The 26276-nt window shown below is 36.4% G+C and overlaps 1 protein-coding gene across 3 annotated transcripts in view; it reads right to left on the reverse strand.

Annotated features, from left to right (window-relative positions):
- Nucleotides 1-25694, reverse strand: part of TRPC4 (transient receptor potential cation channel subfamily C member 4) — a 214278-nt gene extending 188584 nt beyond the window's left edge. For 2 of the 3 annotated variants that reach the window (XM_082700395.1, XM_082700393.1), the window contains exon 1: nt 23936-24683. The gene's annotated coding sequence lies outside the window, so the exon portion shown is untranslated. Of the gene's footprint in view, nt 1-23935; nt 24684-25211 lie in introns of those variants that run through there. The other variant, XM_082700394.1, reaches the window with a different exon arrangement.
- Nucleotides 25695-26276: the final 582 nt, after the last annotated feature.

Raw genomic sequence — 26276 nt, forward strand, 5'->3', positions numbered from 1 at the left:
CACATCCTCGGTCCTAAATCAGGACTCAACCGGTATCAAAAGATTGGGATCATTCCCTGCATATTTTCAGACCACAATGCTCTAAAGCTAGAACTCAACCACAAAAGGAAGTTGGAAAAGAACCCAAATACATGGAGACTAAACAGCATCCTTCTAAAGAATGAATGGGTCAACCGGGAAATTAAAGAAGAATTGAAAAAAATCATGGAAACAAATGATAATGAAAATACAACGGTTCAAAATCTGTGGGACACAACAAAGGCAGTCCTGAGAGGAAAATATATAGCGGTACAAGCCTTTCTCAAGAAATAAGAAAGGTCTCAGGTACACAACCTAACCCTACACCTAAAGGAGCTGGAGAAAGAACAAGGAAGAAACTCTAAGCCCATCAGGAGAAGAGAAATCATAAAGATCAGAGCAGAAATCAATGAAATAGAAACCAAAAAAACAATAGAGCAAATCAACGAAAGTAAGAGCTGGTTCTTTGAAAGAATTAATAAAATTGATAAACCCCTGGCTCGACTTATCAAAAAGAAAAGAGAAAGGACCCAAATAAATAAAATCATGAATGAAAGAGGAGAGATCACAACTAACACCAAAGAAATACAAACTATTATAAGAACATACTATGAGCAACTCTACGGCAATAAATTTGACAATCTGGAAGAAATGGATGCATTCCTAGAAACATATAAACTACCACAACTGAACCAGGAAGAAATAGCCTGAACAGACTCATAACCAGTAAGGAGATTGAAACAGTCATTAAAAATCTCCAAACAAACAAAAGCCCAGGGCCAGATGGCTTCCCGGGGAATTCTACCAAACATTTAAAGAAGAACTAATTCCTATTCTCCTGAAACTGTTCCAAAAAACAGAAATGGAAGGAAAACTTCCAACTCATTTTATGAGGCCAGCATCACCTTGATCCCAAAACCAGACAAGGATCCCACCAAGAAAGAGAGCTATAGACCAATATCCTTGATGAACACAGATGCAAAAATACTCAACAAAATACTAGCCAATAGTATTCAACAGTACATTAAAAAGATTATTCACCACGACCAAGTGGGATTTATTCCAGGGCTGCAAGGTTGGTTCAACATCCGCAAATCAGTCAATGTGATACAACACATCAATAAAAGAAAGAACAAGAACCATATGATACTCTCAATAGATGCTGAAAAAGCATTTGACAAAGTACAGCATCCCTTCCTGATCAAAACTCTTCAAAGTGTAGGGATAGAGGGCACATACCTCAATATCATCAAAGCCATCTATGAAAAATCCACCACAAATATCATTCTCAATGGAGAGAAACTGAAAGCTTTTCCGCTAAGGTCAGGAACACAGCAGAGATGTCCATTATCACCACTGCTATTCAACATAGTACTAGAGGTCCTAGCCTCAGCAATCAGACAACAAAAGGAAATTAAAAGCATCCAAATTGGCAAAGAAGAAGTCAAATTATCACTCTTCGCAGATGATATGATACTATATGTGGAAAACCCAAAAGACTCCACTCCAAAACTGCTAGAACTTATACAGGAATTCAGTAAAGTGTCAGGATATAAAATCAATGCACAGAAATCAGTTGCATTCCTCTACACCAACAGCAAGACAGAAGAAAGGGAAATTAAGGAGTCAATCCCATTTACAATTGCACCCAAAACCATAAGATACCTAGGAATAAACCTAACCAAAGAGACACAGAATCTATACTCAGAAAACTATAAAGTACTCATGAAAGAAATTGAGGAAGACACAAAGAAATGGAAAAATGTTCCATGCTCCTGGATTGGAAGAATAAATATTGTGAAAATGTCTATGCTACCTAAAGCAATCTACACATTTAATGCAATTCCTATCAAAGTACCATCCATCTTTTTCAAAGAAATGGAACAAATAATGCTAAAATTTATATGGAACCAGAAAAGACCTCAAATAGCCAAAGGGATATTGAAAAAGAAAGCCAACGTTGGTGGCATCACAATTCAGGACTTCAAGCTCTATTACAAAGCTGTCATCATCAAGACAGCATGGTACTGGCACAAAAACAGACACATAGATCAATGGAACAGAATAGAGAGCCCAGAAATAGATCCTCAACTCTATGGTCAACTCATCTTCGACAAAGCAGGAAAGAATGTCCAATGGATAAAAGACAGCCTCTTCAATAAACGGTGCTGGGAAAATTGGACAGCCACATGCAGAAAAATGAAATTGGACCATTTCCTTACACCACACACAAAAATAGACTCAAAATGGATGAAGGACCTCAATGTGCGAAAGGAATCCATCAAAATCCTTGAGGAGAACTCAGGCAGCAACCTCTTCGACCTCAGCCGCAGCAACATCTTCCTAGGAACATCGCCAAAGGCAAGGGAAGCAAGGGCAAAAATGAACTATTGGGATTTCATCAAGATCAAAAGCTTTTGCACAGCAAAGGAAACAGTTAACAAAATCAAAAGACAACTGACAGAATGGGAGAAGATATTTGCAAACGACATATCAGATAAAGGACTAATGTCCAGAATCTATAAAGAACTTAGCAAACTCAACACCCAAAGAACAAATAATCCAATCAAGAAATGGGCAGAGGACATGAACAGACATTTCTGCAAAGAAGACATCCAGATGGCCAACAGACACATGAAAAAGTGCTCCATATCACTCGGCATCAGGGAAATACAAATCAAAACCACAATGAGATATCACCTCACACCAGTCAGAATGGCTAAAATCAACAAGTCAGGAAATGACAGATGCTGGCGAGGATGCGGAGAAAGGGGAACCCTCCTACACTGTTGGTGGGAATGCAAGCTGGTGCAACCTCTCTGGAAAACAGCATGGAGGTTAGTCAAAATGTTGAAAATAGAACTGCCCTATGACCCAGCAATTGCACTATTGGGTATGTACCCTAAAGATACAAACGTAGTGATCCAAAGGGGCACGTGTACCCGAATGTTTATAGCAGCAATGTCCACAATAGCCAAACTATGGAAAGAACCTAGATGTCCATCAACAGATGAATGGATCAAGAAGATGTGGTATATATACACAATGGAATAATATGCAGCCATCAAAAAAATGAAATCTTGCCATTTGCGACAACATGGATGGAACTAGAGCGTATCATGCTTAGCGAAATAAGTCAAGCGGAGAAAGACAACTATCATATGATCTCCCTGATTGAGGAAGTGGTGATGCAACATGGGGGCTTAAGTGGGTACGAGAAGAATAAATGAAAGAAAATGGGATTGGGAGGGAGACAAACCATAAGTGACTCTTAATCTCACAAAACAAACTGAGGGTTGCTGGGGGGAGGGGGTTTGGGAGAAGGGGGTGGGATTATGGACATTGGGGAGGGTATGTGCTTTGGTGAGTGCTGTGAAGTGTGTAAACCTGGTGATTCACAGACCTGTACCCCTGGGGATAAAAATATATGTTTATAAAAATAAAAAATTATAAAAAAAAATACAAAGTGACTTTTGTCTCTTTACCATGTCTGGATAAATCTTGGATAAATCCTATTTTCTGATTTTTTTTTTGTATATCTTATATATTGATTGCTGTTAGGAGGAAAATATAATACAAAACAAAAAAAAATGCATGCAAATGTGTGGCACTATGAAATCCATTTTCTAATGGCAGTTATCTTCTCAAAGTTGTTAGTCAATAGTTAATACTTTTACTTGTTTTGATCAGTTGACTTTCTGTTCTCTTTGATGGTTCTTGTAAGCTTTTAATTTTTACTTATGCCTCCTAAAAATCACTATTCCTTGCTTCTCAGGAACCAATGGCACCTTCAGTTTCACTGTAAAACATGGTCTATGACTGCCCACATCCTCCATCCAAGCCATCCTTCTCCCTAGTATTAGAAGCTTCGAGGTGTTTCTTTAAATGCTTCACCCATGGTCTTATCCAAACTCTTGTTGCACACTTATCCTTTCTTGCTCTCACATCTTTGTGATGGTGTGCAAACACCATGGGTTTCTTAGCTTTCTTACTCTGTCACAGCTCTTTCCTCTAGGTCTTGCCAGCTGTGGACAACACTCAAGTTACTGGCAGGAGTTGTACAGAAAGGAAGGTGGTAGGCAGCAAGTGATTGCAGCACAATTCACTGGACAATCTGATATGACAGTAACAAGGAGAGCCAAAAGAAAGTGGAAGATAACTTAAATGTCTGTACTCTACCTACTCTCAAACTTATTTTTCAAATCAACACACAAGATGGGTGACATTCGTATGCATGGTATATTCCTATGCCCAATTCCCAAGACTGATTTATATATTAGAAGCGACATTATTAAGGTAAATATAAATAAGCTCCAATGTTTAGTCATATATCTTCCAAACACTGCTATTTTATATCTAATAATGAATTATTTGCACTAAACTTTACATCTGATCACATAAGAATGCTACAATGTTGAGATGGAAAAGCACTGATCCAGACCAGTGGTCCTTAGTGTGTGATCAGAAGCATCAACATCACCTGGGAACTTGCTGGAGATGCAAATTCCCAGGCTCTACCCTAGACCCACCGAACCAGAAACTCTAGGGCATAACCCAGCAATCTGATGTACTCTGATCTAGATGCTAGATCAATTTTTTAAAGAAAACATTGAATTACAATATCACAGTGGCAGAGTTAAGGCTCTTGGATTACAGTCTAAATAAATACTGTCTTGTGCTTAGTAATTACTCAGATACATGTCAGTTGAATAAAATAGCTCAGGTGGTGTGTTACCTATTTTTTTATAGAATGAAAAATTTAGATTTTTTTTCTATTTGAAAAGAAAAAATATCAAAGTGATTCAGTTGTATACAACTGAATATACAACAAGCTTTTTCTTTGCCCTGACACAAATTAGTATATAGACAATAAGCAACATCCACTTTTCTATGTACCACATTTTAAGTATAGGTCTTTATTCTTATACAAGAAGTACCGAGGGTAAGTTAGGAATATATACACCGAGGTTAATATTCTAGACTAGTGCATGCTTTCTGCAAGGCCTTGACAATTGAAGTCCTAGTGCCCTCATCCATGATAGAATGGTCAAAAATACTCTCCATTTATAGAAGAAATAGGGGCTTAATTTAATGAATAACTTATCCCAAAGTGACATAGCTAGTTAGTGACAGAGCTGAGATACCTAGTAAGTCTGATGTCATGCTCCTAGCCACTGTCTGTGGAGATGTTCACAGAACTTATCTCATAAAGCTAAAGTGAGAATTAAATTACGTAATATGCATGAAAGTTTCAGTGTTTTGAGCACATAATATGTGCTCAACAAATAGTAACCACTAATATTATTGCTATCACTACTAGGCCAGTACCCAGAAGAATTTGCTGGGATTGCCACCACCAGGATATCTTGATACTTTATAGCTCTACATGCTCTCTAATGGAGCCATCAAGTGCATTCTTTTCCTTGACTCTCTCCATTCAGAGGCATCCTTACTTCACTGCAAAACAGTGGGAAGGGCTTTAACAGAAGCCATGAGTTCCTGGTCTTTAAAACTGTACTCTGATCACATCTCATTCTCTCTCTCTAAAGCATGACATGGTTACAGTCAAGGGCGTCACTTGTTTCATAATGCAGTCATATCTAGTGTTAATCTACATCTCTAACCGTTCAAAAGAGCATGATTTCAATGAAAAGTTATATATATATGTACATACACACACACACACACACACACACACACACACATATCTTGCTAAGTGCACGGTAAGTTGGATATTTTTATCCTTAGTTTATGGATGAGAAATCTGGAGAGCAGAGATATTAAGTAATTTATACAAGGTTATCCAAGTAGTGAATGTGAGGGCCAGAATTCTAACTGGGGTCTTTGTAACATCAAATCTGAGGCTTTTAATCACTTCCTTCCACACAGCTAGGATGGTTTAGCACAATTCAAATGACAGACATTCACTGAAATGTGTGAAAGTGTGTCATAATGCTATCGTTTTTCTCAAATGCTGTTAACCATAATATTCCATCAACCAGAACATTCCATTCTCCTGGGGTAATTTACTGTAAAATCAATCACATTTGAGTCTGAAATGTGATCTTTTTATTAGTCAGACCATCAATAATTAATTTTCAGACAAATTTTACCTTAAGCAGAATTTTTGCAAGCAGAAAATAATATGCATTTTCTTGTGTCTTGATGTTTTTGTTTTACTCTACAACTTTGTTGACAGGTTATGTCAGTGAAAATGCTGGGAAGGGAAATCAAATCAAATCAAATAGAGGTTGATTCCAGAAGAAACCATATCAATTATTTAATTCTGTTTTTTCACCACTACTGTTGTCAGGTACTTGGTAGCACAGGAAAAAAATATTTCCAGTTGTTTTAGACAATAGACCTCAGAAAGTCAGTGCTTCAAATGAAAAGGATTATTACAATTAGGAATCTTTAGTGCAAATATAAAAGAAGATATCAGAAGTATTTACTTAAAAACATACAGTTTTTTCCTAAAAAAATTAAAAATAGACCTGCCATATGATCAGCAGTCCTACTTCTGGGCATATATCTAAAGGAAATGAAAAGAGAACACCAAATGCCTTTACTCCCATTTTCATGGCTGCATTAGTCACAATAGCTAACTTACAGAAATCATCTAAGTGTTCATCAAGGGATGAATGGATAAAGAAGATGTGATGCACACACACACACACACACACACACACACAATGGGCTATTGTTTAGCCATAAGGAAGAAGGAAATCCTGACATTTGAGAAAACATGGATGGACCTTGATGGCATTAGGCCAAGTGAAATAAGCTGGACAGAGAAAGACAGATACTGCATGCTCCCACATATGTGTGGAATTTTGAAAAAAGTGTCAAATTTAGGGGCACCTGGGTGGCTCAGTGGGTTAAAGCCTCTGCCCTTGGCTCAGGTCATGATCCCAGGGTCCTGGGATCTAGCCCTGCATCTGGCTCTCTGCTCAGTAGGGAGCCTGCTTCCCTTCCTCTTTCTCTACCTGTGTCTCTGCCTACTTGTGATCTTTCTCTCTCTGTGTTAAATAAATAAATAAGTATATAGATTTTTTAAAGTGTCAAATTTATAAAAATAAGGAGTGGAAATGTGGTTGCCAGGGCCTGTGGGGTGAAGGCGAGGTACATAAAGAGAAATTGGTAAAATGATACATATACTTTCAGTTTGTAAGATGAATTAGGTCTGAAAGTGAATACTTATAAGGAGAAACTTCGTAAGAAAAATATTTTAATGTGATTCTTTAGACACATATCGATGTTCTGCTATGAACGATAAAGGCTTAGTTCACCTACACCATCTCTTCTTATCCTTTCCAACCTCTTCCCTCTAGCAATCTAATGATGATAATTATTTTAGTATCTGGTTGAATCATGAATTGCTGTGTGAAAAAATGATTAAATATAGGCAGTTTCATATGGCCCAAACGACTGCATATTTTAGGGTACTATTAGCTAAATATTCATAAATTAGTATTTAATGTTCTCTCTTCATTTTAATTTCTACCTTCTGACTTCAGTGAGCTACAAATTTACTTATATGTTTTCAACTTTATAACGTTTCTAGTAGGTCCTACACCAATTATCAATACTTTAAAAATGATACATAATAAAATAAAAAAACAGCTGAAATTGTGCTTAATGGTATATAATAACAGATAATTTACAGAGGGTCATAATAAGCAAGTGTATAAGAATATGCAAGATAGGCGTGCCTGGGTGGCTCAGTGGGTTAAAGCCTCTGCCTTCAGCTCAGGTCATGATCTCAGAGTCCTGGGATCGAGCCCCACATCGGGCTCTCTGCTCAGCGGGGAGCCTGCTTCCTCCTCTATCTCTCTGCCTGCCTCTCTGCCTACTTGCTCTGTCTGTCAAATAAATAAATAAAATCTTTAAAAAAAAAAAAGAATATGCAAGATAAATTTTTACCTTCTTCTAAACCTCTATGTCAACAGAAATACCAATAGTCTAGTGGTGAGCAGATAGACAGGGACAGAATCACTGAGATACTCATCAATAGAACACTGTAATTAGAAGCAAGTGTTTGAGGCAACAAATTGGTTTGCTATGAGAATTTGGGGAATCCCTTGTTTTCTCTATGCTTTATTTTTTTTTAAGATTTTATTTATTTGAGAGACAGAGAGTTAGCAAGCATGAGCAGAGTGGAGGGAGAGAGAGAGAGGGAGAAGCAGACTCCCCACTGAGTACGAAGCCCAATGTGGGGCTCTATCGCAGGATCTTGAGATAGTGACCTGAGCCAAAGGCAGGCACTTAACAAAATGAGTCACCCAGGTGCCCCATGCCTTCTTTTTTTTCCTTTTTAAAAAATAAATGTGGTATGAAAGAAAGAGGTCATATGTTGGATTTCAACAAAATTAAAACATTTGCTCTACAAATGATCTTGTCAAGAGGATGACACAATAAGCTACAGACTTGAAGAAAATAATGGCAAACCATATTGGATAAATGATCATTATTTAAATATATAAAGAACTTGCAAAGCTCAACACTGAAAACTAAAACAAAAACAAAACATTAGATAATGTGCAAAAGACATGGAGGGATATTCCACTAAAAACATATAGATGCAAGCAAATAAAAAGATGTTTAACATCATTAGCCATTGGATAAATGCAAATTAATACAATAAGATGTCACTAATAGAGGAATGACTTAAGTAATAATCGGTAAGGATGCTACTTTATCCTATGTTACCACACCCTGATCTTTAAGGATATGGAAAAACTAGATCATTCATACATTGCTAGTAGGAATGTAAAGTGGTACAGTAACTCTAAAAAACAGTTTGGCAGTTTTTTAAAAATCCTAAACATGCAACTAACATATGACTCACAATTACACTCTGGGCACATTTCCCAGATAAATGAAGACTTATGTTCCCACAAAAATCTGTACACAAATGTTTATAGCAGTGTTATTGGTAATGGCAAAAACCTGGAAACAACCCCGATGTCCTTCAATGTAAGAAAGGTTAAATGATGGGTGATTCATCCACACCTGAAATACTACCCATTAATAAAAAAAAAAAGAAACAAACTATTTTTGCACACAACTTGTATGGATCTCAAGGGCATTATCTTGAGTGAAAGAAGCCGATCTCCACAAATCAAATATTATGATTTCAATTATATTCTCAAAATGACAAATTATAGTGATGGAAAACAAATGAATGGTTTCTGGATATTAGAGATGGTATCTATAAAAAAAAGTAAAAATATAAATCAAGAGGCAGACCTTGTAACAATCATATTTAAAATATACTTGAAAAGGAGGAATAAAGATAAAAATTTGGTGATTCTTCCTGAAATTGACATTGATAAATAAGAATGAGACATGAAAAAAGAAATAAGGACACTGTGTTTCTTTAGGCATTGTACAATTGAATTTAAAACCAGTCCTTATAAAGTCAGTACCTTAGCAAGTGCTATAAAATCTTAAAAGCCTTGGAAACATGGTGTCATACATACTAAGACCAATAAAGAAGAAAAGGATTGTAGAGGCTGCTTAGTAATTTACAGGGGTAGAGTGAGAAAAATGCCCCAGATTTCAAACTTGCCTTATAGTGTAATTGTTAAGAGATTTGGTTTTGGAATTTGTAGGATTTGGGTTAAATACAGGGTGATACCATATACGACTTATGTGACTTAGTTTCCTGATCTCTAAAATGAAGATAATGACAGTTATCATGAAGCTAATAAAATAAAACAATTTAAGTAAACCAACCAACCCAGGGCCTACCATAGACTAAGCAGTCATTAAATGTTAACCCATACTACTTTGCTACTGTTTTCAGAAAAAAGTTGGAAAACTTTATTCTAGCCAGTAGAAGAGCATCTTAAACTTCCCATGTTCTTAGCTTAGCTTCCCAGAATCATTAAAAGCCAGCTAGCGACTTAGCATGGTAATTGTGTATTCGGGGGATTGCACTTATGCTGTGATACTCCAGTGCAGTATCACAGAATAAGAGATGAGAAAAAAATGTGAAGGAAAATTATATTAGGTGTGTTGCTTTTCAGAAAATACTCAAAAAAACTGAACTCAGTAAGGTTAAAATCTCATCTACTTTAATGGTTCAAAGAGGTTTTCAGTCTTGAGGGTTTGACATTATGTAGTTATGAAAGTATGTCTTGAAATTGACGTTTGTAAAGAAAAATATGTACGGTATAAATTTTTTTGGCCTTAAGAAATTTAAATAGAAAAATCTTTAATATACAAACTGCAAATCTACATACACAGCAGCATCTATGGACCATCATAGTACATAAAAAGAGTGGACAGGGAGGGTAGGGGGAAATGGGGATGCTTGGAGGAGAGAAGGTGTTCAGGTTCCCGACTTCTTCCTTGTCCACACCATTCTTGTTGCCTGCAGAGCACATGGTTTTCACAGAGAGCATGTCAAGAGATAGAGGAGCCTTGAGAGCATCACTATGAAGATGAGAAGGAAAGCATAGTACGCCCCTCCAGTGTCACACCTCAACCCCCATGCTATCATCTAGGAAAAAGATCCAGTTAGAAGACGACTGAAAGGTCACTGAAGTCATTTTCCAAGAAAGTCTTCAAGCAGGTTAAGGAGGCTTCTAAGGAGGTGCTCTTAGTCATGAGTACAGATAAAAGTCGCATGATGATTTCCGGCAAATCTACACAACGTGTGAAGAAAAAAGAAAGTACTCAGGTCACTAAGAATTAAGAATTAAAGTATTTGCTTATAGGTCTGTGACACAGAAATAAGCTGATCCTCTGAATCAGGTTTGAGAGACCTCCAATATCTGCTCTTTCCTCAAGGACTGTCTTGGATTATAGCCCCAAAGTCTTCCAGATGGCACACCAAAACTTATGGGGAAGCTTGGTTACCTCCCTCAGATGTACCAAGGTATTGACTGAAGTCCCATTACAGTCTGTCACAAAGACCTGGATTCCCACAGTTATATGAATTCTCTGGGGTTCCAGGGTAGGAGACTGGGTGTTCAGCTGCTGAGGCTCAGTCTTTGATAAGAAGGTAACTCAGGGGGAAAATGAGATCCTAGATCATTATACCTTCTAGCCTCCCTTGTTGTTATCCCATTGATATGAAAATTTTATTTCATTCAAACCATGGACTATTAAGGAATGAAAAAGAATAAGCTACTGATGTACACAAAAACTTGGATGAATCTCAGGGTTAGTGGCCAAGATGCTCCACTGGAAGGGAAAGCCTGGCTTTAAGATGGGTTCTCCTGAAGCTCAGAAAGGTGTACCTGTTGTTGATCATGAGATGAAGTCCTTTCTATGGTGGGAGAGGTAGTGTTGAGGACCATGGTCATAACCATGGCATCGGATTTTGTGTTGAGGAACAGGTTAGGAATTTCAGTCAAAGGACAAATGTGGATTTCCCTTTAAGACACAACTGATCAGTACTGGGACTAAAATTAAATCTAACTCCTCACTATCTTCTTAGCAAAATTTACTCAGGCCATCTAATAGGGCTCCAATGCACATAAAACCAATATTAAAGAAGAAGAGGTTGTGAAAAAAAAATTGATTCTCTAGACCCAAAAGATTCAGCTTTGACAACTTCTGCCAGGCCAGAGCTGACATCATGTTGTGTTGGGATCCAACCATGGTCAAGTCTGTAATGGGAATTCAGCATTGCCCCATCCACTCCTGCATCCCATTAGCAAAGACTAAAATTATAATATTTTTTAAAATAGACAAATGCACATCTCAGGGTAAACAAAGTCTGATTAGGATCAAACAAAAACAAGTAGCAGATATATTAATCATATGCTGAAATAATACTGATGAGAAAATCAGAAAAATGTCTCAATAGCAGGTTTGATGATGTCAAGTTATATTATCTGGCATAATATAGTAATGTAGTCTGTCTGCAGAACAACTGTAAGGAAATATGTCAGGGCTTAGGTAATTTTACCAGTAATAGTTATAACTATAACAAACAGTAATAAGCAATAGCATTTTTATAATGGACTTCAAGTGGAAGAAATGAAGATTACTTAGAAAACCGCGGCCTGAAAAAAATCTCACCTCAGCGATAAAGAGGTCAAATTGCTACTGCACTATATTGCCTCTACTTCTGCAGTTAATAGTGTATTTGCTGTTCAGTAAGAAAGAGCTATTAATTAGAACTAAATTATAATTGATTTGTGCCAGATTAATACAGTTTTGTTTAGAATTTATTATTTTTATACAAAATACTTTAAAATGGTTGTTTAGTTACTAATGTCAAACACTTACTAATTCTTCAAGAATAATGTTGTTATCCAAATAAATAAATGAATGAATACACAAATAAATAAGGTTAAAAATTCCAGAGCTCTTTTGTAGTTGTTACATTCATCTCACTATGGGTATAATTACATATCTATACTATAGTGTATGAGTATAGTTTCTTCTTTTTAAATATTTTGACTGAATTTTTCATGATTAAAATCAAAATATAAAAGAAGACTTGTGTCTCTATGATGGAATGACATATAGTGGATCAAGGTTCCTTCTGATAGCTTTTAGAAAAGCTGGACAAATATAAACAAACAAACAAACAAACCTCTGTCTAAAGAACTGTTGCAAACCTAACTAGGACTTGGGGAGCCAAGATTCCCAATAGAAGTCGTAGAGAGGTGAACTGACCTTCTACAAACCAAATTTCCCCTCCAGGCATTTATACAAGGTTCCTATATTCTGGTAAAAAGGAAGTCAGATGGAAGTGAGTGTCACACTCAATAACTCTTCTCAAAGCATTTTGTTAAAATCTTAAGCTCTGCAAGAAAATAAGTAAGATATTTTTCAGAAAGCTGCTGAAAAGTAGAGCAAAGTATTCATCAATCTCACAAAAATTCAAAGACAAAATTCATTTTTTTGGAACCTGCAATGAGAAGTAGTCTTACCAAACTGCCAAAGTTCTTAGACCCTCAAACACTACAGCATATTAGTTGGGACAACTAGGGATTCATAGAATCTTCCAAAGTTTGAAAATTTAGCCTCTAAACAGCTTAGTTTGTGACTGGATTAAGAGGTTTATTCCCATCCTGGCTGCCTGTCAGAAGGTAGGGTTTATCCTCTTTGGGAGGAGATAGTAAAGCTTCTATAATTTTATTTCTACAATTTGTGATACACATTTTCCACCTTTAATAAAAAAATGTGAGGCATTCTAGTAAAAATTAAGAGAAAGGGATTAACACATAGCCTTGTTATTGTTGTTATTAGCCTCCAACTTTAAACTTAATGTGTTATTCAACAATATTCAGAAATGAGATGGAAAAATTGAAAATTTTATGAGGAATCTAAAATCTATTAAAAATCAAATTAAAATAATGAAAGTGAAAAATGTAATAATTAAAATTAATAACTTAACAAATGAGTTTAACAGCAGATAGGACATAGTAAAAACAATAGAAAGGACTCATGGATGGGAAAATAAGGCTACAAAAAATATCCAGATTACAAAAGAAAGAGAAAAAATGGATGGAAAATAGATTTTAAAAGGATTAAAAGACTGCTAGATATATGACAGAGTAAAAAGGTAAAAATGTGTAACTGGAGGCCATAGGGAAAAGAAAGGAAAGTGCAAAACTGTATCTGAAGATTTTAAAGAAATGTTCCAAATGTCAAGCAGTGGAAATCCAAAGAAATCATGTAAGACTACAAAACAAAATTATAAGACTACAAAAACAAAAGACTAAGAGAAAACATAAAAGCAACAACTAAAAAAAAAAAAATAAAGAACATGCTGTTCTCAGGAGCAACCATCAGACTGATGGCTGACTTCTCATCAGAAATGATGGAAGTTGAAAGTCAATTGGGTGATATATGTAAAGAAAATAATTCCCAATCTAGAATACTCTAAAACAGCATTATAAGTGAGGTGAAAACAAAAACATTTTCAATCAAAGACTGAAAAAATTTATTGCCAACATACTGACACTAAACATGCCAATGAGAACTCTTGGTTCTCCACAGAAGGAAGAGAGGGCATCCAAAAGTAGCAGGTGCAATATATGCGATTATAAAAATAAAAGAGAAAACTAAAACCAAAAATAAAACAGATTTATAATTATTCTTGGAAAGAAGAGAAAATTAAGTTTATCCAGCTGAGCCTCACTAGCCCCCAAAAGCATATGCATATTTTATTTTAATTAAAGATAAACACACTTTCCCTCACAGGTACTTCAACACACTCTAGGGCAAGAAACAAAGACAACAGTTCATCAAAAGTCAGATAAATATTTTATAGTGTTTGGTCTTACATTTATATTTCAAATAATTGGTAAACACTTTCAAAGTACTGTCAAAAATTTTAAGAAATGAAAGTACTTGTTACATGATTTAAAATTAAAATGTTAAATTCTTTTTAAAATAAATGATTATCTATGATTAATGAATCAATCACGTGTGTTAAGTATTTTGATGTTTCACAAAAGACATTTGAAAATATTCATATAGTAACTTAAAATTATATTCATTTTAGTGTAAACCTAAAAAAAAAAAAGGCTAAAAAATCCCAGCACCAATTATGTAATGATTTTCTCCTCATAAAAAAACAGAGAATGCGATTACTCCTTTTTCTTAAACACAATAGATTAAATTCCTTGTGCCTTTCTCTATTTATCTAGGGAGAATGTGACAATATGAAATCTCCTTCCTTAAAAAGCTTTTGCTTAAATCCTTCCTAATATCAAATTTTCTTAAATATATTAGAAAGAAACTTCTATCTCTAACCTAAAGAAAAAAAACGATTAATGGTATTTTATCATAAGTCATAGTTCAACCATGAATAAGGATATTACCACAATTTTGTACATATTCAGAAAAAAAAAATGTTCATCATACTTGCTATCTATATATGGAAGCACCCTGGTCTGTGTGAACCAGCAGGGATTGTGAATTTGTATATGGCAACTCCTCTGTCATAAGCCTCCTGTCCATGAGGGTGCAGCCTCAAACAGGAAGCCCATCTGTTGGTAGAGAACTGAAGTACAAACAATAATGACGACTGAATGTTGCATTGGAAATGAACCAAAGAGTGTATGAAACTCTTTGTGCAGCCACTGTCTTTGCCATACTTGTATATCCATTTCATTTTGATTAAAATAAATAATCAAAATAAATTCTGGCAGACCTTAAAACACTTCTAAAAGCTAATGCTTTTATGAATAGTTAGAGATTCTCTTTAATTACATTAAATATTTGACACACAATCCTGGTATATTTTTACAGATGAGATTTTATTTTGAGTCTCAGGACCAGGAGCATAGTAAGAATGTAGCTCAGCTTTCAAATAGCTTTCTTTAAATAAACTGAAACGAATAAAAATTATGTTTCAAATACACTAGATTATTCAACAATGGATTATTTCAAATATTCAAATTGTTTACCTCTCAGATTGTCCTGTCTCTATTTTTACTTCACAAATATTTATATTATAAAAAACCAGAGGCTAAAAAAATAAAATCAGAGGCTAAAATATTATAACATAAAACAGATATCAAAATTATTACAATTAACTATTAACCTTAAAGGGGGCAATTTTTGATTTTTAACTGTACCCAATATTTCAATTCAGCAGTATAATAACTAACAAGAAAGTATTTAAGTATATTAGAAAGTTATGTTTTAAATTCTGCTTTTAGTGGTTCATTGCTAAGTATAAGAGAATAGAAATAAGCTTTTATTCTTCAAGTTAAAGTTGTTGATATTTTGTATTTTGGGAAAAATTCTGTATCATAAGCATACTATTATAATGAAATGTATTTTCATTAAACCTTCTTTTATTCAAGAAAGGGCAAAATCATTTGCTGGTTCACTTTGTTCCAAGAACGTGCTGGAGTGCTAAATGAAAGTATGCCGTTCAGCTAAGTACCTTGCACATTACAAATCAGAATGCTAAACTGTGAGGTTAAAATGAACTAGATAAGCAAATAAGTCTTTTGCCTTTACCCACACTTTCTTTTTATTTAGCACATGTATAGAGACATATCTTATTTTTTTAAGTTACAAAGCAATTATTTAATACCCTACAGAGCAATAATAAACCTGAAATTTGACTGTTCTTTAGAAATATTTCTTTCTCCTTAACTATGGAGGTTCTCAGAGGCTTAGAGGTAGGCACTCTGATTGTTTCACATGAAGACTCTCAGAAAGCAAAAATTCTGGCAAAAAAGGGGTTGCAAAAAGTGGGTTTTTGTTTTGTTTTGTTTTGTTTTTTTAATCAAAGATTAAGGTAGCTAGTCCAGTCCCTTTCTTTGTTCCAAATATTTCAGACCATAAGAAACTCGGTCTGTTTCTAGATTTTCAGTACATTCTCAGCTATAGACAGAGGAGTCAGCTAGGAAACATTAGTAGTGGATACTAAGAACTTCTAGATGATTCTAGAATGGAACTACCCTTTCAAGAATATCTTGAGCCAAGATTTTTTTACATCCCAAGGCAAAAGGTAGACCTGAGCATCCAAAGTACTATATCCCTGGATCTAAAACAGGCTTCTTATGTTTGCTTCATCGCTTCTAAGGAAGATTGGATAACATGTGGATGTATTACCATAAATCCATCAACACTTTGGAATCCACTGACTTCCTAAAATACATAGTCTTTGAATGGTAATTTAACACTCTCTACATATAAAAGGAAAGCATTATTGTGCTATTTGAATGTAACATAGATTTATAATTGGAAGACCCAAATCCTATTCTTAAAGAAAATAGTAGTTTGAGGCTAGGAGGATGTATTTGGATTTCTTATAATATGACCCAATGTTATTTTGTTTAAATTGCAAGTACAGGCTAAAAATATTAAATTTTAGTAAGAGTTTTAGTTACTCAGTGAGTTCTTTATTTTCCTAAGAAAAGAGCAGTCAACAATAAAATAGTACAATGTCTCTACAATAATATGGGATACTGGAGCATGATAACGAAGTTAATGAGAATCCTTTGTTTGAAATCTGAAAGAAACAGGAAAACATCTGCCTCTGTATTTCCAGTATCTAGAACAGTGATCGTCATGCACTAAATAAGCCCTCAATAAAACACCCTATATTTGTGTATATACAATATTATATGTGTATGTATTATATTATAAAAATTATTAAGTAAGATTTGAGAGTCTTGCTTAAAAAAAGATTTGAATTAGATGACCTTCCAAGTCATTTATTACATATCTAACCAATACCAGGGACACTGATATTGGCAAACAACTTCACTTTTCTCTGATGAGCTACTTTGCACTCTACTATTTGTATCTCATGGTTTCTGATAATTATTCTGATCATTACTTTAAGACCTTATCACCTAGGAGCAGTCCGCCAATTTTTTTGTTATGAACATTTTGTACACATGTAGATATGTGTACACTCTGTTTCTAATATGTAAAATAGATTACATATAAAAACAAATGTATTAAAATATCACATTTATATTAATTTATCATATATTTATTATACAATATATCTCATATATAGTTTAGATTTTATAATTTATATATAATTAATGAACTTAAAATTTAGTTTTTAATGTTGTTTTATGTTTAAATGCAGATATAGATATGTATGAGTCCAGATTAAATTAAACAAGACCCAATTACACTGTGCTTGTCACACTACAACTATCACAGAAGAGAGTTCATTTAAACGTAGTCTTCAGTGAGATCTTCAGGATAGGCAGCTTCATCCCACCTAGCATGAAGGAGATCTTTACATAAAATGATACCTGTGCTGTCATAAGTAGTGGAAATGGCTACTATTTATGGAGTACAGTGGATTCTCCATTCTTTACTCAATGTACACTATGCATCATGCCTGCCCTCTCATCTCCTCTCATTTGGAGTTTCATATTGGTGTGTGATCACGTACTAGAAAGCACAGCATTTGAAACATAGGGGTTGAACATAGCAGCTGACAACAGACCAATCATCCATGCATTCCTTTACTCCATTCATGTATTCAAAAAGCATATACTGAATACTAATTGCTCAAATACAGTGAAAATGAAAATTACAGTACAATGTGCCATGAACTATAATCCAGAATCTAGTTTGTTTAGTTTCTCCACTATCATTTAGAGATACAATACATGAAAAATGCAGCAGAGTATCTGAACACTTTCCATAAACCTTGATTTGTAACAATCTTATTCTCAATGAAGTAGAATGAAAAGATCAAAAGAAAAAAAAAGCAAAAAACTCATGCCACCCACAATTGGACATTATGTACTTGTCAAGTCTTTGACATGAATTCTCAACTTAATTTGCCGAATATAATCACTCAGAAGTCCCTGGCTTTCTTTAGTTCTGTAGGTATTCCTGAGAAATAACTTCTATCTGTCCCCTTTCAACTTTGACCACACTTCCCACAGTGTCATGGGACAAAAACTCTCCCTGAAGAACTGTGGCACAGTACCAGGTGAATTAAAACACACTAATAACTAGTCACATAAACCTTGTGAAAGCGAGCACTATGGAGTAACTAACTAGTCGACTGGAAGTTATATCCACTGAGTAACTGTGGTTCATTATTTTTGTAACATAGGAAGTAACAACAGTATGCAATATATCACGCAAATGAAATGTCATTATTATAGCTGGCTTCATTCTATTTATATATACTATGTATAGAGTATATATATTTTCAATGTATATATGTTTATTATGCTCAAAATTTAGCCAACTATAGTAGTATAAAACTGTGAAATAAGTTAACTATGCTCAATGAGAAAAGCACAATATTTATGACAGTCTAATTCAGTTAAAAACTCACACATTTTTTGAGCATATTCTATGTTTCTTAACGGAGTTTACTGTCTAGTTCAGGAGACAGACCTTTACACACCTGCAAGTCAGAATATAACAAGAGTTGTGCTTGTATTTATACTTGCAACACCTGGAGACAGGAAGGAAACAGCAGTAGTGAATTAGACTTTAGTGCTTGGAGAACATTTTGACAGGGGGCAATAAGGGAAAATTTATTATATACAGAGGGAGCTTTGGCAGAAAATGCAAAGATGAAGGGTTTGTTCGTGTGTCATTCATCTAATTATTCTATTATTCACTTACTAATATTCAATAAATATCTACTGAATGAGTACCATTTCAGTGTTAATTTTTGTAATGGTATTACCCATATTCAACAAAATTCTTAAAACTTCATTAAAACTTCCATGTCAAGAGGACTTTGGACATAATCACATTTGTTTTAACTGCAGGTATATCTTTGAAAAAAAAAAAAAGTGGCCAATTTCTTAAAATGTGTTACGAGCTGATAGATGCCTTCTGGGATGTATGATTAAATACCAAGGGACATTAAAAATAATTAGGCAATTAAAATTTCAGAAAAAAGTAAGTCCAAAACACTTGTCTGGAAGTTTTATATGCCATCGATAAGATGCAGCATAAACCTAACATGTCTTAACATGACTGCATTTTCTATAAACAAAGATACTCTATTAACAGCCTAGATGTGCTTCAAAGTTTGGAAGAACTGTGTATTTACAAATTGTAATCTGATGTCTCTTTAGAGACAAAAATTATAACCTTAAATTTTATCCATGAAAATAAACCTTTTTTTCTTCCCATACATATTACACTGATATTCAAGAGGAAGAAAGGAAATAATTTGAGAATCTGCTGAAGTGAATGGCTTAGCTCCCACTCTGCTTTGAATCTCTTAGAGATTTGTTAACAGAGTATTGTTTTGTAACTCGTACTGGGGTTATGTTCCAGTGTTAGAACATTCAAAAAATTAAAGAAATAGCTATAGGGATACTATGAATTCATGAATCTTGTTAAGAGAGTACTCATTTCATTTTAGGAACCATAAGAATTAAGTAAAAAGAGTGTCAGTTTTAAAATCAAGTAGACAAGGGTTCAAATCCTGACTCTGCCACAAAGCAGCTTTTTGATTTTTTAGAAATTTAGTCTTTTCAGATTCTTCAAAAAGTGGCAATGATACCTTTAGGGTAGATGTTTAGGGTAGGGTCTTAGAGTAGATGTGAAAATAAACCAGAGGAAAAGTTTTTTTAAAAGTCCCTCGCATAGTGTCCAGCACACAAGTACCCCTAAATATTGGCTCCTCTCTTTTTCTCCTTTATTTTTTCATAATAGTTCCTGTTTTCTGTCTTCAGCAAGTTTTAACTTTTGATGAAATTTGTTCAAGGAAATTACTGATGTTGACTTTCTCAACATATTTAAGGAATACAATAGCAAATGACAAGCAGAATATGATGAATGCATATCTGATTTACTTCATTACACTCACCATTTCTTGAAAAGAATGCAGTGTGCTAGATGAAGCGATCAAGGCATATTTTTAAATTAATGTTTTAATTAAGATTTCTAATTATATGTGTAAAACCGTGCCTAGATGTCATCTTTTGCTCCTCGGGAAGCCATTTCTCTATAACACTGCTGTATTTCAAAGGAAACATTTTTTTAAATGGAGACAAAACATACACTAATATTAGTGGGATGTCATCTACATTTTAGTTACAAGAGCAGATCCAGTACCAAAACCGTTCTTTTTTGTGTCCTATTTAAGTGAAACTGAACTTACAAAAGGATCACTGAGATTTGTAAAAAAATATAGATAGATCACTTCATTTACCGGCTACTTCAGAGAACAACGTAGTTTTAAATTGGTATATTTTCAAAGCATGTGTCTTTAATTTTCAGTTTAGCGAATGAATGGTTCCTTTTTCTAAATCATCATAGAGTGGTTTTGGCAGTACTAATGCTCTCAAAGATGAGGTCTATATTTGTGCTGATTAGAAAGATAGAGCCATGATACTCTATCCCTGATCAAAATATTCTCACATCTCTTGAAATATTGAGATATCATTGCATCTGGGAGGATGAGAAGTAGAAATCATAAGGACGGGAAAGAGTTCTGAAGCAATTTTTCATCACCACTAGATAGAAGCAACTGTCCAATGGAAGTGGGGTTGAATTAACCGGTTGTAATGTGTATTTGTGGTGGGGAGGTGATGGGCATATCAAGTGAAAAGACAAGTTTTTTATTGGGAGCTGTCTCCTCAATCTCATTTTCAACGACAATCAAAATACTTATGGGAGGTTTTCCATAGATATTAAGAAGGTGAAGAGCACTGGCTTCAACTTAGCCCAGACAATACAAGGTAGATAGTAAAGATGCACATTAGAATCTGATCTCATAAAATGTTTAGCAATAATGAATTTGTAAAAGAAAGATTTAATTATTTATTACATTTCCTGTCACCTAGCTTGCTTTAAAAACAAAAAAATCATCTTTTCACAAGAAAATATTCAGTCCATTGTTTTACTGTCCTAGCTACGCTGTTCAGCAATTTTTGTATATCTATATTTCTAGAATCTTTCATGTTTTTGAGCATTGATATTCAAAATTTTAACTACTGAACAGATGTGTGTATATCTTTGTGTTACAATCTATGAAGTAATTAGAAAAGATAGATTACATCAGCTTTTAACTGTTGAATGTAATGTTGGTAATCTGAATTGCCAAAAATTATCCTGGCAATTAAACATACAGTTATAAAAATATGCCAATATTCCCAACAATATATTTATAAAAATATTTTTAATTCAGGGGGTTAATCAGCATATCCTAAAGGTTATTATTTTACTTCAACAAAAATTTATCGTGCTTATAACAGACTTTAGGTTTCAAAGTTTAAAATGTGTGTGCTGAACAAGATCTGTAAGATATTTTAATTTCTCTTAATCAGAAAGAATAATAGCAATGTTTTAGATATTTCTTATTTATGTAAAGCATGAATTAATTAAGGTTTTCTTACATGGAAAGTTATTTGATCTCTTACTATTTCAACATCAAAGTGGCCATAAAATTCATAGAGAACTTTCCTTTTCTCACAGTTTTTTCTGTGAATTTGAACTTGACCTTCTGGGAATAACTACAACAGAAAAATAAACATCATAAAAATTACAAAATTTTACAGCTTATATATAATGGAAATCTATTTTACCTTTTATAAATCTTTGAGAACCACTAAGCAAGTAAATGGAAAACATCTTATTTTCCAAAACCAGAGATTTTTAGAAAAATTGTCAATGTTTGAAAGGTTTTACTAAAGAGACATTTCTTCTATCTGTTGAGCTTAGATACTTTCTGCTTTGATGAATACTCGTTGTTTCTTTAAAGTTCTTAAGAGGAAGAACTTTTCTAAATTTGCAATTATACATCTTCTCACTTTGCCTTGTTTGAACTGTCTAGTGATCTGATGGTATATTCATTATATTTACTCACTCAAATATTAAGCACCTCTTGTGTTTCAGTCTCATTAACCAGTTAGTGTTTCTCTTTGAGGGTAACTTTCTTGACATAAATCTTTCAGCTCTTCACTCCAGGACAGCGAGTTTGCAGAATGGCTGAGCTCTGATGAGAGCTCTATTGAAAGGCTCTCCAGCTCTATGTTTTCTTATTCATAAGCAGTGTAAGTGCTTGCTTTCTTTCTACCTGCACTAACCTTTATTAACATAAACCATTTACATAAAATACTTTGATAAAGCCCATTTAACTTCTACTGATGTGCTGATTTGGCTTAAACGCACTAATTCATAAGTACAGTTTTTTAAGTGTTTCTTTAACAATGTCTTATCTGAATTTTGATTCTAATATCTGAAGTATTGGTTAACCGTGTATCTCGATTCTTTGCCATCAATACTTAAGGGGAAATATTTCCTGGGATGCTTCTCCGGGTGACTAGAAGTAGGTATTACAAATGTCAGTTTAAATAGCAAACCATAACAGAGATGACGATTTCAATGTTTTAACATATCCACCCACACTTTCTTACTCTCATTGTCTAATTCATAGTTTTATTTAAAAAAAAAAAACCCTAGTTAACCATTTTTCTTAAAGAATTTGTAGTATGTTCTGTTGTGGTTACAATGATCGAAAAGCCAGAAATTGTATGAAACCTGAAAGATTTTTTTTTATTTTTTAGTTTTACAAGTCTATTCCAAATTTATTTTTTAATTAAACAAGTAAGCCTTGCTCTGCCTCCTCCCCTGCCTTGGTGCTTACTCAGTGAACAGCAGCAACCTGCTGCATTTTATAGCTGTGGAATTTAATGGGAAGGGTCTCCCTAAGAAACCATGTGAACAAGGGTGCATCACAGTGGATACAACATAGTGAACACAGACAAGATAAGAGCTCCCTTTTTTCAATCTCTCCCAAATCTTCCATCCCTTACCAGTATTCTCTAGTCTCTAGTCACAAAAGGCAGCTGAGTTCACAGCTGGAACAACAAGTTGTGCTGTGAATCTCAGTGATTTACCCAAGTAGCAAACAGGGTCATTGGCTTAATTGGAATTTCAGTTGCCAAGCGGACTAGGAATCCCTAGCGTTGGTCCAGCAACACGGATAAAAGTGTTTCTGCTTCTTGATAGAGAATGAAAATGACGCAGAGTGTAATTGATCGACAGGAAATTGATCACTTTCCTTTCTTCATTCCCCCAGTTTAGGTGCCAGCGAGTCTAGGGCTCACTCATGCATGCCCAGGGGCCACCAAGATCTCCATTTTCCCCAAACGCATAAAAGGCTAAAAACAGCCTTCTTCCCCAGCACCATGGCGTGGCTGCAGCTGCTTTGTTTACCATATAAGTCACACCAGGGGTTCACTCCTCGCCTTCTCCCCTGCTTTAAAGCTGGATGCACTGAAAGGCTGAGAAGCATCCCCAAACTCCCGCTCAGCCCAGATCAACCACAGAAAAGCTTCAGAAATCCGGTCTGGAGCCTTAAAGAGAAACCAAGCAGCCGGAGCCTTTTGAACTCGTAACCCCCCAGGGATGTCCGCCTCCCAAGAGGGAGCCGGCTTCCCAGGCTGCTTGAGAAACTTAACCGAGATCCCAGAAAGGAGGCGAGGTGCAGCTCCGGTCAAATGGAGCTCTGAGGCGACACCCTCTTTACCTGCAAAGTTGGCAATTTTCTGGCTGAAGAGCGATCGATCCAAGGACATGCGGCGCGGGTGCTATGCCGGGTGAGAGCACGCCCGGCAAATTCCAATGGGATTTCCTTAGTCGCTGCCGAGTTTTGGAGCATTCCAAGGAAAACGCACGAAGCTAGAGCCCACGCAGCTGGCACCGAACTGGGCGGAGTGAGGATGCTCTGAGAGCGGTGCCATGGGTGGCGGGGGAGGGGCAGCTCCGGAGGGGGAGGTGAGATCCGGGGGAGGAGAACTTCGCCCACCCCCGCCCCCACCGATCCCTCGGGATAAAGTTAGCGTTCCCACGGCTGACAGCGGATGAGCCCGGAGGAAGATACCCCGCCCTCCGTCCCGGGCGGCTGCCTGACTCAGGGTCCGCACAGACCCTGCTGGGTAGGGACCGCGGGTGAAGATGCGCGTCCCACGCACCGCTCTGCGTGGCGGTGGACGGGACCCGCGCGCGGGCGGGCGCTGACGCTGGGTCCCCGGCTCCGCTGCCCCCAGACAGCCGCCGCCTCCCTGGACCAACTCCTTGAGGTCAGCCAGTTAGGCGGGCGGGCTCACCCCACCGGCCGTCGTCCAGCCAAGTCAGCGGCTAGAACCCACGGTGTGGTCCCGGGTGCCGGCCGGACACCTTTAGTCTTTGGGCGGGCTCTGCAGACACGTCGGAGTTCAATTCGCGCGGGGACCCGGCTCCTGAACGTTCCGTCCCCAAACCAGTGAACCAGCACCCAGGCGACAGGTCGCCCGACTTGAAAAAAAGTAACCCCCACTCCCACCTCCACCCGGGAACTCTCAAAGCTTCTCCCACTCCGGCTCCTCTGGGCTCCCGGCACCCCCTCTCCCGTCCTCAAGGTGTCAGACTTCCCCTGCTAGAGCCGGAGTCTGCGGCTTGCCACTAGTGTCAACAATTGAGACAGTCGCAATGAATAAATGATGAGACACAGCGTTCCATCCACCCCCACCCAGCCCGGTCCTTCCAACAAGCATAGGAACTCAGTAAGTTTCCAAATATTAAATTAAAACGCCAAACACGCACCAGCCCCAGAGCGGGAGGTTTAGTGGCTTCAGGTGGGGAGTGTGTGTGTGAGTGGGGAGGAGGTGTGGGTGTGCGTGTGTGTGTGTGATGCTTGCATCAGCGTTCTGAGATTTCAGGATAAAAGTTATCTCTTGGCCAATCTCTGTGGAGTTCACGTACTAAAATAAGACCAAAGTGCGGAGAGGAAATGCCATATATTGGTAAAGTTGGCAGTAACTTACTTGCTGTAAACGAGACGTGGTGGTTCCCAGCTTGTGACTCACGGAGCCTTGGTTGGTCACGGCCCACTGACTTGAGAGTCGGTTTGTAAAATGAAGAGTGGCGTCCATGCGGAATCTTAACTAAGGAGTGTCCGCCGCGGACCGTCAGTTTCTACTTGATTTCCTTTATTTTCCGAAAGCCCCCGGGTGAGCGGTGGGTCGCCGACCCTGTCTCAGCGGCCGCCTGCTCCAGCTTCGGGCTGTGCAACAGATGAGTGGCAGCCCTTCCTTCCCGTCCCAGCCAGGCGATCTCACACCTTCCTGGAATCGGTGCTGAGCGGACTGAGAGGAGCACCAGTTTCTTCCCAAGGAATATTCCCCAAGGACGTCGAGGGTAGGCGGCAAGCCGGCACTCACACGCAGACTCCAAAGCGCAAAATTAAATTTCCTTCTTGGTTATCTCCCCCCACCCCCATTTTTTTTTTTTTTTCCTTTCCTCTTTAGTTCACGTGAGTTGAGGGTTTGGGGAGGGGGGGATATTTACATGAATAAAGAGGATATCTCTAGAGATCACCCACTTGTGTGATGTGCATGCTGCTTTCTTCTTTTAAATCACTTTTCTAATTTCCAGATGTCTCTTTCTCTCTCGTTTACTACTCGTCTCCTGTGTTTATCTCAAGCTCAGCCTTGACACCGGTTCTAAATTTTTAGGAGTACTACCTCTAGATCATCTCCTCCAAAATACTGAAGTGCAGGAGACAAACCTGGTTCCTATAATAGCTCTCCAGAAAACAAAGGCAAGGACAACAAAAGGATTCCCTTCTTCCCTGAATCTCTTTTGACTCTTAACCACAAAAATACATTAACATCTTTAAATATTTTGTTTAGCTTTCTTAATGTTAAATGATGGCTTTTCTAAAATATGCAACAACACATCTTTCTGTAGACATGGTAATGAACTTTATAATAAACACAAGTCTGCTTTCTATTTAACAAGGGGGACTATATATGAAAATCTGTTTTATGCAATACAACTGTAAATATTTTTATATTTTTTTCAGGAAATAACTCCTCTTCCTCTTCATC

This window comes from Mustela nivalis, assembly GCF_964662115.1.
Source record: "Mustela nivalis genome assembly, chromosome: 15".
NCBI lineage: Eukaryota > Metazoa > Chordata > Mammalia > Carnivora > Mustelidae > Mustela > Mustela nivalis.